We start from the raw sequence: 12,914 nt of genomic DNA, 5'->3' as shown, positions 1-12,914 counted from the left end.
CAATGGGGTCCATTGACTAAAAACCTTTTTTTGGAATGGCCACTTCTCAAATTATTGGTTCTATTGAAACCGGTATTTATAACACCAGATGAGGTGCTAGTCCATTCTGTTTCAAATTGTGTCATGGGCACAAACATGCATTCCATGGCTCAAACCATGAGAAAAACACTTAGGAATACAACAGGGCCTTAACTCTTGACTCCATCTATTATTTTCTCCTTAAGGCCGTGATTACCATAGGGACAAATGTTTTCTTGATTTAGCCAGTTAGAAACTGACTTTATAGAACATTAGCTCCCCAAGACCTCCTGAAGTTGTTACTTGAAGTTTAGTTCCAGTGAATTTTTTTTTTTTTTTTTTTTTTTTGCATTTTGCTTTATTGTGCTTCACAGATAATGAGTTGTTTTTTTTTTTACAGAGTGAGGGTTTGGAGCATGTCTTTGGCACCATATTTCCAGTAGCATTTGGTCACTTCATGTCTAGTTCCAGTGAATTTTGCTTTAAATGAAATAACTATTCTCTCATTGAACAAAATTTATAGTTAATATTTTTAAAAATGATTTATTTCCATAGTCATCCAAAGAATAGCATAAGAACACCTGGATTAAGAGAAAGTTAAGCCATCTTCTAACTCAAATTTAAATAATTATCATGAGATTTAATTTATTTATGGGTCATTCTGAGCATACAGTTCAAGTTTTCTTTTGCCAAATTTCTTACTTAAAAATTATACTTCTGTCTATCCATGAATTATTTAGTTTGAAATAACTAGTAAAAGTGGGAAAGCCTCTTGCAAAACTTGGATAAGGACTACCTTTAAGGAGATATGTCTTCACATTTTAGATTCATCTAAAACATAACTAGATTTGACAATCTAAGTGTGGCAGGGCCAATTTTAGATCAGTAGTAGGATCAGCCTTCTGATCTTCCTTAGGCAGAATGACACATCTAGAATGCACAGAAAATAACTGACCAAGAAACAGCCATTGGAAGGGAAATACATGTGTGTAAGAGAAGTAGCATGGCTTTGGAGACAAAACAGGGATAAAAATCCTGAATCTGTACCTAACTGACTGTATTCTTGGATAAGTTACCTAAGCTCTCTGCATCTCAGTTTGCTCAACAGTAAAATAAAGATCATAATAACTACTTTCAAGTATTGTTTTGAAGTTAAAATTAGGGAATCTATGTAAGATGCTAGTGTTGTCCTTAACACATCATAGGTGCTTATTAAATGTTAACGATTATTAATATTACTCATATTTGTGATATTGGGGTGATTAGTGTACTCATTTTTTTTTTATCATCCTCTTTGGTCAATAACATTTTTACAAAACAAAAATATCTGTGTCTTGAGTGTTTAACTGAAAGTCATTTAGAAAAAAAATACATTGAGAAGCACAAGATTCCTTTGAAGAAGTAAATCTCAGACATTGGTTTTTATTAGGACAGTGCTGTGGGAGACATAGGAGGAGGGAAAGGTAAGTTCTAGGGTTCATTTTAACCTTGCTTCTCTATTGGGAACAGAAGGCAATTGTGGTATGCATATGATGTGGCTTCTCTTCCTCAGTGATCATGCTGAGGCTAGCAAGTGACACTCAGATGTTAGCAATTTGGGGTCACATTTGAACTGGTGACTCAGGGGACAAGTGTTCTATATCCCACTAGTTCCTTTAGTCAGCTGCTGAGTCACAACTTTCTTATTTTCTCAAATAGAAGGAGATTGCCTCTTGGGAGCCATTTAAAATGAATAAAATATAGTGTTCCATATAGTAAATTCTAAATTAGCTAACATGATCAGGGAGTTCTCTGGTTGTTCTAATCACTGTGAAAATAACTGCTTTTCAGAGAAATAAAACCAAGTCAAAAGATACTTATCACTAAAATGAAACTGGACAGAATTCTGTTATTCTTAGATTCCAAAGGCCTCTCAGGATTTGCAGGACCAAACTGGTAACTATGAATTATCTTGTAGATGTGTAGACAGATAAGGTAGTGAGAATATTCAGTTGATAGACCACCAGATAAACTAGGTTTTACTAAATTTTAGAATTGATATAGAGATGAAGAGCTCTAACTGACAAACAACAGCAACAATGATAAGTTAACAAACAAAAAATGATTGAGTTGAAGAAATGGGTATTTTTTTTATCCTACCAGAAAGTTGGCTCTATTGAGCTAGGTGCTCGAATATTTCATCTTCAGGACAAACATGAAAGTGGGTATTATTGTATCTGCTGGTAAGACTCAAATATTGGCTGTGTCAAACATACAGTGAGCACCTAATGAATAACAAGACATGTATGGCAGGGCCAAAAGGAAGTGCTCCCTTCCCAAGAAATGTCCTCATCCCCAGAAAAATAAGTAATAATTTCTCAGGATAGCTACTTTTGCACTATAAGTAATAGTTTGGGACCTATTCATGTATTTTTCTCTTTTTTCCCAAGCAAGTATGTTACTTTCTCCCTTACTGGCCTGAGACCACCTCCTACTTAAGAAGTTCAGAGGAGGAGAGGAAGATAGCTTTGTTTAATACAATGCAAAAGAAAGAAAAAAATACCTAGCTTCTGACATTTAAGATATCACATAGGAACCAAAAATATATCACTGAAATTTATGTCAAAGAGTGTTCTGCCAATGTTTTCCTCTAAGAGTTAGAGTATCTGGTCTTACATTTAGGTCTTTAATCTATTTTGAGTTTATTTTTATTTTGGGGTATGGTGTTAGAGAAAGTTTTAATTTCATTCTCTGACATGTAGTTATCCAGTCTGCCCAGCAGCACTTATTGAAGAGATTGCCTTTTCTCTATTGTATATTCTTGCCTACTTTGTCATAGATTAATTGACTATAGGTTCATGAGTTTATTTCTGGGCTTTCTGTCCTTTCCCACTGATCTATATTTCTGGGTTTGTGTGTGTGTGTGTGTTCAAGTAATACACCATTTGGATTACTGGAGGTTTGTAATACAGTCTGAAGTCAAGGAACCTGATTCCTCCAGCTCCATTTTTCTCTCAGGATTGCTTTGGCTATTTGGGTCTTTTTTGTTTCCTTACAAATTTAAAATTTTTTGTCCTAGTTCTGTGAAAAATGCCATTTGTAATTCAATAGGGATTGCATTGAATCTGTAGGTTGACTTGGGTAGCATAGTCATTTTGACCATATTGATTCTTCTAATACAAGAGCACAGAACATCTCTCCATCTGTTTGTGTCTATTAGTTTTGATTTGATCTCTTTCATCAGTGTCTTACAGTTTTCAAAGTACCTTAGGTAGGTTTATTCCTATATATGCAATGATAAATGGGATTGTTAATGCAATAATAAATGGGATTGTTTCCCTAATTTCTCTTTCTGATCTGTCATTGATAGTGTATAGAAATACAAGAGATTTATGCATATTAATTTTGTATCCTGCAAATTTACTGCATTCATTGATTAGCTCTGGTAGTTTTCTGGTAGTATCTTTAGGATTTTTTATGTATAGTATCATGTTATCTGCAAACAGTGACAGTTTTAGTTCTACTTTTCCAATTTGGATTCCTTTTATTTCATTTTCCTCTCTGATTGCCATAGCAAAACTAGTTTGAATGAAAGTGATGAGGATGGTAATCTTTGTTTCTTTGTTTTATTCCTGATCTTAGAGGAAATGCTTTCAGCTTTTTACTCCTTAGTAAGATGTTAGCTGTGGTTTTGTCATATATGGCCTTATTATGTTGAGGTAGTTTCTCTCTATGCACACATTCTAGAGAGTTGTTTTTTTTTTTTTTTTTTTTCCCACTGTATAGCAAGGGGGTCAGGTTATCCTTACATGTACACATTGCAATTACAGTTTTTCCCCCACCCTTTCTTCTGTTGCAACATGAGTATCTAGACATAGTTTAGAGAGTTTTTTTTTTATTATAACCGAGTATTGGTTTTTGTCAAAAGTTTTTCTGCATCTATTGAGATGATTATATGGTTTTTATTCTTCACTTTGTTAATGTGGTGTATTAAGCTGATTTATTTGTGGATATTGAAAAATCCTGGTACTTCTAAGTAAACTTAAAAACTTTTGCACAGTAAAGAAAACACAGACAAAATGAAAAGACAACTCACAGAATGGGAGAAAATATTTGCAAATGAAGCTACTCGACAAGGAATTAATCTCCAAAATATATAAACAACTCATGTGTCTCAATATCAAAAACAAACAACCCAAACAAAAAATGGCAGAAGATCTAAAAAGACATTTCTACACAGAAGGCATATGGATGGTCAAAAAGCACATGAAAAGATGCTCAACATCACTACTTATTAGAGAAATGCAAATCAAAACTACAATAAGTTATCACTTCATACTGGTAAGATGGTCATCATCAAATAGTCTATAAACAATAAATGTTGGAGAGTGTGTGGAGAAAAAGGCCCCTCCTATGCTGTTGATGGGAATGAGAAATTGATGCAGCCACTATGGAGAATAGTATGGATATCCTTAAAAAACTGAAAATAGAACTACCATATAATCCTGTAATTCCACTCCTGAGCATATATCTGGGGGAAAAAAATAAACAAACATAATTTGAAAAGATACATGTACCCCAGTGTTCATTGGAACACTATTTACAATAGCCAAGACATGGAAGCAGTCTAAATGCCCATCAACAGAGGAATGGATAAAGATGTGGTACATATATATGGTGGAATATTACTCAGCCATGAAAAGAATGAAATAATGCCATTTGCAGCAACATGGATGAACCTAGAGAATATCATACTGAGTGAAGTAAGTCAGGCAGAGAAAGACAAATATCATATGATACCACTTATATGTAGAATCTAAAATATATCATAAAGGAACATATTTATGAAACAGAAACAGACTCATAGTCTTTGAAAAGAAACTTATAGTCACCAAAGGGGAAAGGCAGGGAAAAGGGATAAATTAAGAGTTTGGGATTAATATATTAATTATATTATCAAAATAACCAACAAAGACCTACATTATAGCACAGGAAATCCTAGTTAACCTTCTGTAATAACCTCTATGGGAAATGAATCTGAAAAAGATCTTCAGTTTAGGGATTTTCAAGGGAAACAGGATAGAGGGTTTTACTAAGCCTTTTTATCCATTCTAAGAAACTATTTGCATTTTTGGAAATTCCTAAGTATACAACTTGAGAGTAGCATTTTTTTTTTCCAATCCAGGAAATGTGGACTCAAGTCATTCACCAGTTTACCTACAGTTGTGACTACAATTGTGACTCTGGTAACCCATTCGAAAAATTGTGTTTTATAAAGGAATGCTTCATACTTTGGTAGTTTTCTATTGCAAGGTTACAGCACCTTTGCCATCTTCTTTTTCCCAGGGCCTCACTCCCAGTTCCTGGGTATCCCAGGCTGAATCATCTCACATGTACTCCCAAAGACATCTCATTGGAAATGGACCCAGTACCATTTCTCTTTTTCTGCTCTGACCTTCTTAGGGGTCTGGTTCCCAACTCAAGCTAAACATTAGAATCATGGGAAACTTGAAAAGTAGTAACCATGCTGTGGGTATTCTGAATTAACTGGCTATAGTGAGACCACAGACATGAATATTTCTTTAGAACATCCCAGGTAATTTTTATCAGCAACTCAAGTTGGTGACCTATGCCTTAGTGTACTATGCTGCAGAGTCTGGCCTCAGGGATGCTGCATGAAGTTGCCTGATCACTGCTGATGGGTCCTACTTGACTCACCAATTTGTCTTTCCTGGGTATTGCTGCTCCTTCTCTCAAATACTGTCCCTTCCCTTGGTAGAACCACTTCAGCCAGCCCTTCTAGCAATAGCACTTCTGATGTGCCAGAGTCCTTGTGGTCACTAAATTGTGCTTCACCCATCCAGTCAGAGGCTGAGCCAGGGTTCAAACTCCTGACACTTTATTTCCCGCATTCTCTACAAAAGGGGAAATAAGCACAAATTAAGACAAAGGAAGTCCTAAATCAGATTATGTTTTTAGTCAGTACAAAGATTAGAAACTTGCCAATATTATAGGAGGGAACCACTAATTTTCCCATCCTAAGTCTGCATCTGAAGAGGATGTGATACCACCCAAGACACAAGTGAGAAAAGTATTATAGACCATTCTGATATCTAATGGGAGAACATTCATTCAACAAATTACATTTAACGATGACTCTTGGTGTGAAGCTCTGAGCTAGAAGCTGAAAATATAGTAAGTAAGACATGCAACCTCCTGCCTTCCAGAAACTCATGTTTGTTTGGTTGTTTCCAATTTTACCAGCAACTTTTAAATTATTTACTTAGCACTGCTTATTTGAAATATTTTAATCTGTATAGAAGCATAGAATAATATACAGTTTCACTTGCTTCTAATTGGATTTAGAATAGTTATCTTGCTAATAAATATTCTTCACTATTAGGACAATATGATATACCCTGGTTAAAGTGAATAGGATAGGGAAGAAATGGAAAGAAAATTTCATAAAAATAACATGAGTGCTGCCAGCAAGTAGTATATTGCTTGGCTCCATCCTCCTGGATGTGCTGCAAGCTGATTACTTGATTTATCTCAGATTTTAAATAACCTCATAAAAGAGTCCAATCCACCAACTATTTACACCTTTATTGAAGTAACAAACTTTTTATTTTATAAAATAGGTAAGAATTCTTAGAGGAAAAGTATCAAAGGGTGTAGCAATTAGGAAAAGTCAACACCTATAAAGCATTATAAAAAATTTTGCTTTCCAATGGGAAAAAGAATCTGAGGTAATTTCATGAGTTATTCATGAGAATGGGGCAAAAGCTCTGCAGCCAATTATAGCTTCGAGTTCAATACTGTCTTTTTGTTGTCATTTTGATTTTTTGTTTGTTTGTTTTTTCTTTTAGGGCCGCACCCACAGCATATGGAAGTTCCCAGGCTAGGGGTCAAATTGGAGCTGCAGCTGCTGACTTACACTACAGTTCACGGCAACGCTGGATCTCAGACCCACTGAGCAAGGGCAGGAATCAAACCCACATCCCCATGGATACTAGTCAGATTTGTTTCTGCTGCACTACAAAGAGAACTCCAAGTTCAGTACTATCTTGGTATATGCCATAATCACCATCCAAATTCAGCATGTGGAAGAATCTGTAATGGGAACACAGTCTACCCTAGCTGGTCATGCTTCTATAACAGTAGTTGAACTGATCTTGAACTAGAAGAAACTGTGGATGGGGCACCAGTGATAGGTTTTATGAGATGCCAAAGTATTGGAAACTTGGTAATAAAAGTATGGAAGAATTTAATCTTCAACTTTTTCTTCAAAAAAAGGTGACAGAGTAAATGAGGAAGTGATATGAAAAGGTATTTTTAACAGTGTCCGGAGAGCATGAATTTGAAATTCAAGTCAGTTATTTTAAAAACATTTAAAAAATGAAACAAGAAAGGACTTGACAATTTGCCGATTATTTTTCTCTCCTTTTCAGCCTACAGTCTGTTGCTAATACTGATAATGTCTCATGGACAATAAGGAGATTCTTTCAATACCCTGCTTGGCAACTTCTGTTTATGTTTGTAAAGATTTCTGTTTCCTAATAATCAGGGATCCTTAGTTCTTAGTGTTACTTAGCTAATTTGATTTGATAACATTTGAAGTGAGTATTCATCAGATAATGAAAGGCTTGAGATAAAATTTTAAGGAAAGTTTAATATTTTTATCATAAAATGAGTGATTTATCATCAATATTTTAACAGCCAATAAGCACTTAATTAGACTAATAGGGGCTTAGTACATATTCTCGATGTTGAAGCTGATAGGGAGAATCTGCTTTCAAACTAGCTGAGTGATAACTCAAGTCCTGCCAACATACTGTTTGCAAAAACAACCAGAGTCGAGTCAGATTTGTATTATGAGTTACCTGTATTTTCATAAAACACAGTTGTCATGAGGGTAATACAGTTCATAGGCATAGTGGTATGTACTATACATTTAGTGTGTGGGTTGAATTATTTAAAGAGCTCTAGATGGGGTATGCATTTTGACTCTGCTTAGCCACTGCCAATTCCATAATGATACCAGGTAATCTATTGGCATTTACCCCTGGAAGTGCTCAATCTCAGCTGAGTACTCAGAGCCAGTTCATGAAGCCTTAAATAGCTATAAAATTTGACAACATAGGAGAACCATAGCTCAGCTTCTGAAGAACACTGAGGAGATTCTAATTTGGGGAGGAACCAAGTGAAAATAATAATATTTCTAGCCTGCCTACTTTTTTTTTTTTTTCACAGTCCACAGTAACAGCTAGGAAAACCAATGGCAAAAAGAACTTGAAGCTATCATTCTGTGAATTCCCGTTGGTATCCAAATAGGTGGAGATTAAGCATTTTATCTTTGCTTAACCTATAGATCATATTACATGTTTTTATGATACCGAGCAGAACACTCTAAACACAGAAAAATAGTGGTTGGTAGGATCTCAGCTAGAATGTTCTCTCTTTCTCTTCCCCTGTCTCTCTTTAACCATCTTCTACATGATTTGCTAATCTCAAAATGACCTTTTTTGTGTGTTATTCTCACCTATCCACTTCTCAGAATATGTTGAAATATCTCCCCTCTTTTTCATTCTTGATTGCTAATATGCATAAAATTCCCTACCCATCATCAGAAATATTAGATATAGTTTCCCTTTGTGAAAAGGTCCTGAATTTATAAGTTTAAAAACCAATCTTCTTGATAACATAAAAGGGAGTTAAAAGTACCATTGTCACCTTATTTCCGATGGGAAATGGCAGAGTGAGCTGCATTTCATAGTGTCTTGGACACTTTTGCTTCTTCTCTGGGTCCATAGCATTACTGATGGAAGTCATCCTAGTGAAAGCAGAAATTTACTGAGAATAGTTTGTGCTTAAGAAAAATGTGTGTACACATTTTATAAAGTAAACTAAAAAATACTATATTAATTGAATGGATCAAAAATTTAGGCATTTCATAGAAGTAGTGTAATTCAGAACCAGAGGAGGGGATTATTATAAATCCACACCACTAGGTTAGACAGGGTAGTCAAATGGTCACACCACTAATCACAAATCCATTCTGATCCAGTCAGGAGATTCCCAGGTACCTTTGTGGCACTAATTATCTCCCTGTGCTAACTTAGGTGTGTTTCTTTGTTCCTGTGTTTGTTTAAACATATAAGCTTAAGTCACATCCTGCTATCAATCGTAATAGCTACAAGGAGAACTTCAGCTTAGGGAACAGAAGGCCTTGACTTTAATTAACCATCAGGTGGGGAAGCTACTTTTGGGCTTAGAAAGGCTGTGTATCAATACATCATCACCCAAACTCTACTTAGTATCTAGAGACTAAAACTAGCATATCATCCAGTATTTCCTCAACTTTTGGCAAAAGTACTGGAATTTTGGATTTATTTGCCAATAGACCTAAATGCTGGAAAGGCATCCCCAGAGTTTGTATGGTTTAAGAGCTGTGATAAATTCACTTTAACGAGTGCTGCCAAGCTTTTACGTAGATTAACTAACTATAAAGTTTAGTTAATCCAAATTACAGTGATTTTTAGAAATAGGTGTATAAAAATAATTGCCTATCGTAGCTGGGCATAGCAAGGTGTTTGTTAAGATTGTTGAGTAACTCACATTACAGCTACATAACAGGATTTGATTCTTTAGATCAGCAGTCTCCACCCTGAGTTCATTTTAATGCTGATAGAGCACTGCATTCATTCATTCATTCATTCATGCAATCAGCAGCCTGTTTTTGGAAAGGCTGTGGTGTGTGCAATATTCTGCTTAGGGTAGAGAATTCAAAGAAAAATGAGATGACATCCTTACATTCAAGAAGCTCACAATTCTTCACTGTGACTTGTGACTTGAATATTGTTAACTAACATCACACATTTGAAAAACTATTTTGATAAGAATTGGGCTACCCTGAATTAAAAGGTTACCAACAATAGGGGAAGTACTTCCTTCAGCAGGCTTTACTTATGTTGTTTAATATCTATTCCTTGGTTTACACGGTTCTCTGCCTCTCCCCTGCTGCTTTTGGAAAACACATGGAGGAATATTGTTCTCTCAGATCTGTATTTAGGGTTCCCCTCGTCCCACCTTCTTATAGCTTTTAAAATATATTCCATTTGACTCTGAAAACAGCAGCACTGAAGGGGTAAGAGAAGTGACATGAAAAGCATTTAAGGAATGAAATTTCAAAAATGTATTGGCGGCAGTGATTCTTATCTACTTTACCTTGATCAAACAAAGCAATACCCCCAGACAAAAAATGATAGTAATGTTCCTTAAAGCAGTTCACTTTCTGGACCAACAGTACAGGGTTGCTGGAGATCCAAATAGAGGACACTCTTCTTGTGCTTGTGAGTAGCAGACCCATGCCCTGTGGTCCCCTGACCAATGCTCTCTGCTACAGCAGCAGCAGCAGTATGAAAAAACAGTTCTTCTCCCTGGCCCTTCAAGTTGAGATTGGCCATAATAAATGCTTTACTCTCAAAGTAACAGCGCTTGATCTGTCTTTTCATTAGCTATGCAAATTATTTGGACGACAGAGGGATTGTTTCACAGAAGTATAAATCAGTGTCTTCTATTTCATGGATAATAGATCAGAACTCAGGAGAACATCAGCTTTCTATGGTGGTTATTCCAGTAAAGTTCCTGTGCTTTCAAAAATTTGGGCATTAAGGGCAGGCAACTGAAGAAACAGAGTAATGGAGTAGCCTATAACATTTCATTGGCCAATTTTTAATTTAAAAAATTGTTAGGAAGAAATGTTCTATTAAATGCGAATTTTTTTTTACTCTTTATAATCAGAAGGCAATCTGATATTGAATTAATACCATTTAGGAAAATATTAGTAGAGCTAAAAACAATGGGATTCTGTTGCTTTATAATAATTCTCATTTGCTAGAATACAAATAATAAATCCTTGAACTATATATGGATGGAGAAGATGGTGAATAAAGATTTATTTAGAATTTTATTTTTATAACTTGCAAAATATTGTTTAGTGTCTACGCTGAATGCATCTAATTTTACGTTTTATTTTCAAACACTAAGTATTATATAACATGTTCATAGTAGAAATATAATATTTTCAGATAAGATTAACTCTTAAGTACAAGCTCCTACATAGTACAAAAGATAATTAATGATCGATACACTGTGAATATACAATAAAGTAAAAAAGAAAAAAAAGATCTAATTTAAAATAGTGATGAGATCCCTGATTTTGGATTCTTGAGCCCACATTCCTTAAAGAGTAGAGCCAGTTTTCATGAGGGGAAGCTTAAAATTACCAGAATAAAATTAATTTTAATTCACTTTAGTTAAAAATCCACACATTTGAGTATATACATATGTATCTCCCCAAGACCATTTTTAGGAAGAGTGAGAATATCAAGGAAAGGAAACAAACTTCCACTGAATGTGTAGTATCAGGTTATTTTTTATCCTCATGGCAATCCTATAATGCTGGTTTTATTATCCCTGCTTTTACAGAGGGAGGACGATAGTCTTGGAGAGTTTGTGTAACTTTCCCAGGACTGTGAGGTAAGTGGCAGAACAAAGACTCACTCTCCAGAGAGTCTATCAAAGTTTTCCATCCTATATCCACCTCGAAAACTCTGGGAGGGCATCACAACATAAAAGGAAAGGTTTTGGCTTTTGTTTGTATGTTTCCTTGTTTGATGGGAGGATATAAGTTCAAAGAGGTGATGATACTTTGGGTTCAGTGTTCAGAGGCCTAAACGAATCAGTTTCCTTTCTTACCTAGCATGTGAGTACTCAGATATGAGGGGGGAAATCCTGTCTTTCTTGTCATTCCCGTTCTAATAATTAAGGGTAGTTTCAACTTGTCTCCCTGATTTGATATTAGGGATAATTAATTTAAATTGTTTAACATCAACATAAAGACTGAATTTTTAAACTAAATGTAATCTTTAATAATGAGTGTCAGAAAACTGTATCTTAACCTCCAAAAATAGTTTTTCCTTCTCTTAAAATGCAATTTCCACATGTTTTTAGTGCCTTAGTGGGAAGACTGCCATCTACTGAATCAACAATACCTTTTCATGTGCTACCTGAATGATTCTTAAAAATCAATACCATATAGAAGTTAAAGACCTATCTGTATAATTATATATGAAGACATATGTGTATAGTCATATATATAAACATATACAGTGATAATCATTTTACTTTCTCTTTGACCACTTACCTGTGATTTGTTCTTAGACCCCAGATACGTAGAAATGCATCCTGTAGAAATTCAGATATTCAGCTAAAAAATCTAATTTGTAAAGAATTAGATTTATTTACTACAAAGAAATTCCAAATGTTAACCTAATTCTCTGTTCCATTGCTTCTAGTCGGGTCTGGCAGTCACGATATCTATGATGATCTAAAACATATTATTTTCTTTGCTCCCTCTCTCACATGTCTGCTCCTAACTCACATTTCTCTCATTAATCCAGATGTGGAAAGTAGAATTTTTCAAAGTCATTTTTATAATTATTTCACTTTCATTGTAAACATAGGTCTTACGGTCTAAAAAAGTCTGTGTCACTAAGTTAATAACAATATGAAAGGACCATCATTCAGGACAGCCTTTGTCCTTCAGAAACATGATCCTCCAGTTAAAAGGAAACTGTTTATTTTTCAGTTTAATTGTAATTAGTAACAAAGTCTCTAATCATGTGGCTTATTTGTTGAATTCATATGCCCCTTTCTTGCACTGAGCTGCCCATTTTTTCCTCTTCTGCTCAGTGACAGCTCAGCCCCATGAGTCAGCAGGACAGCGTGTTTACTCCTTCCACTGAATCTTTTTATTTGTTTATTTGTTTTTGGTTTCTGGGCTATGTCACTCCTTCAGGGGGAAAAAAGTTTGTCCTGGATTCCCTCATACACAGGAGAGCCAAGTTAAGACT

At 35.1% G+C, this 12,914-nt stretch overlaps 1 protein-coding gene across 2 annotated transcripts in view; it reads right to left on the bottom strand.

Moving 5' to 3' along the window:
- PLCL1 (phospholipase C like 1 (inactive)) overlaps positions 1–12,914 on the bottom strand; it is a 958,345-nt gene that overhangs the window by 19,279 nt on the left and 926,152 nt on the right. For both annotated transcript variants that reach the window (XR_014830053.1, XR_014830034.1), the window contains exons 9-10: positions 12,206–12,246; positions 8,731–8,830 (exon numbers count right to left, since the gene is read on the bottom strand). The gene's annotated coding sequence lies outside the window, so the exon portion shown is untranslated. The remainder of the gene's footprint in view (positions 1–8,730; positions 8,831–12,205; positions 12,247–12,914) is intronic.

The sequence above is a fragment of the Sus scrofa genome, chromosome 15, assembly GCF_054392235.1.
Source record: "Sus scrofa isolate SSC_HxYL_T2T_F1_AM1 chromosome 15, Sscrofa_HxYL_maternal_Yorkshire_Landrace_v2.0, whole genome shotgun sequence".
Taxonomy (NCBI): domain Eukaryota; kingdom Metazoa; phylum Chordata; class Mammalia; order Artiodactyla; family Suidae; genus Sus; species Sus scrofa.
The sequence above is the reverse complement of the archived record's forward strand: the minus strand, read 5'-3'. Positions and strand labels throughout refer to the sequence as shown.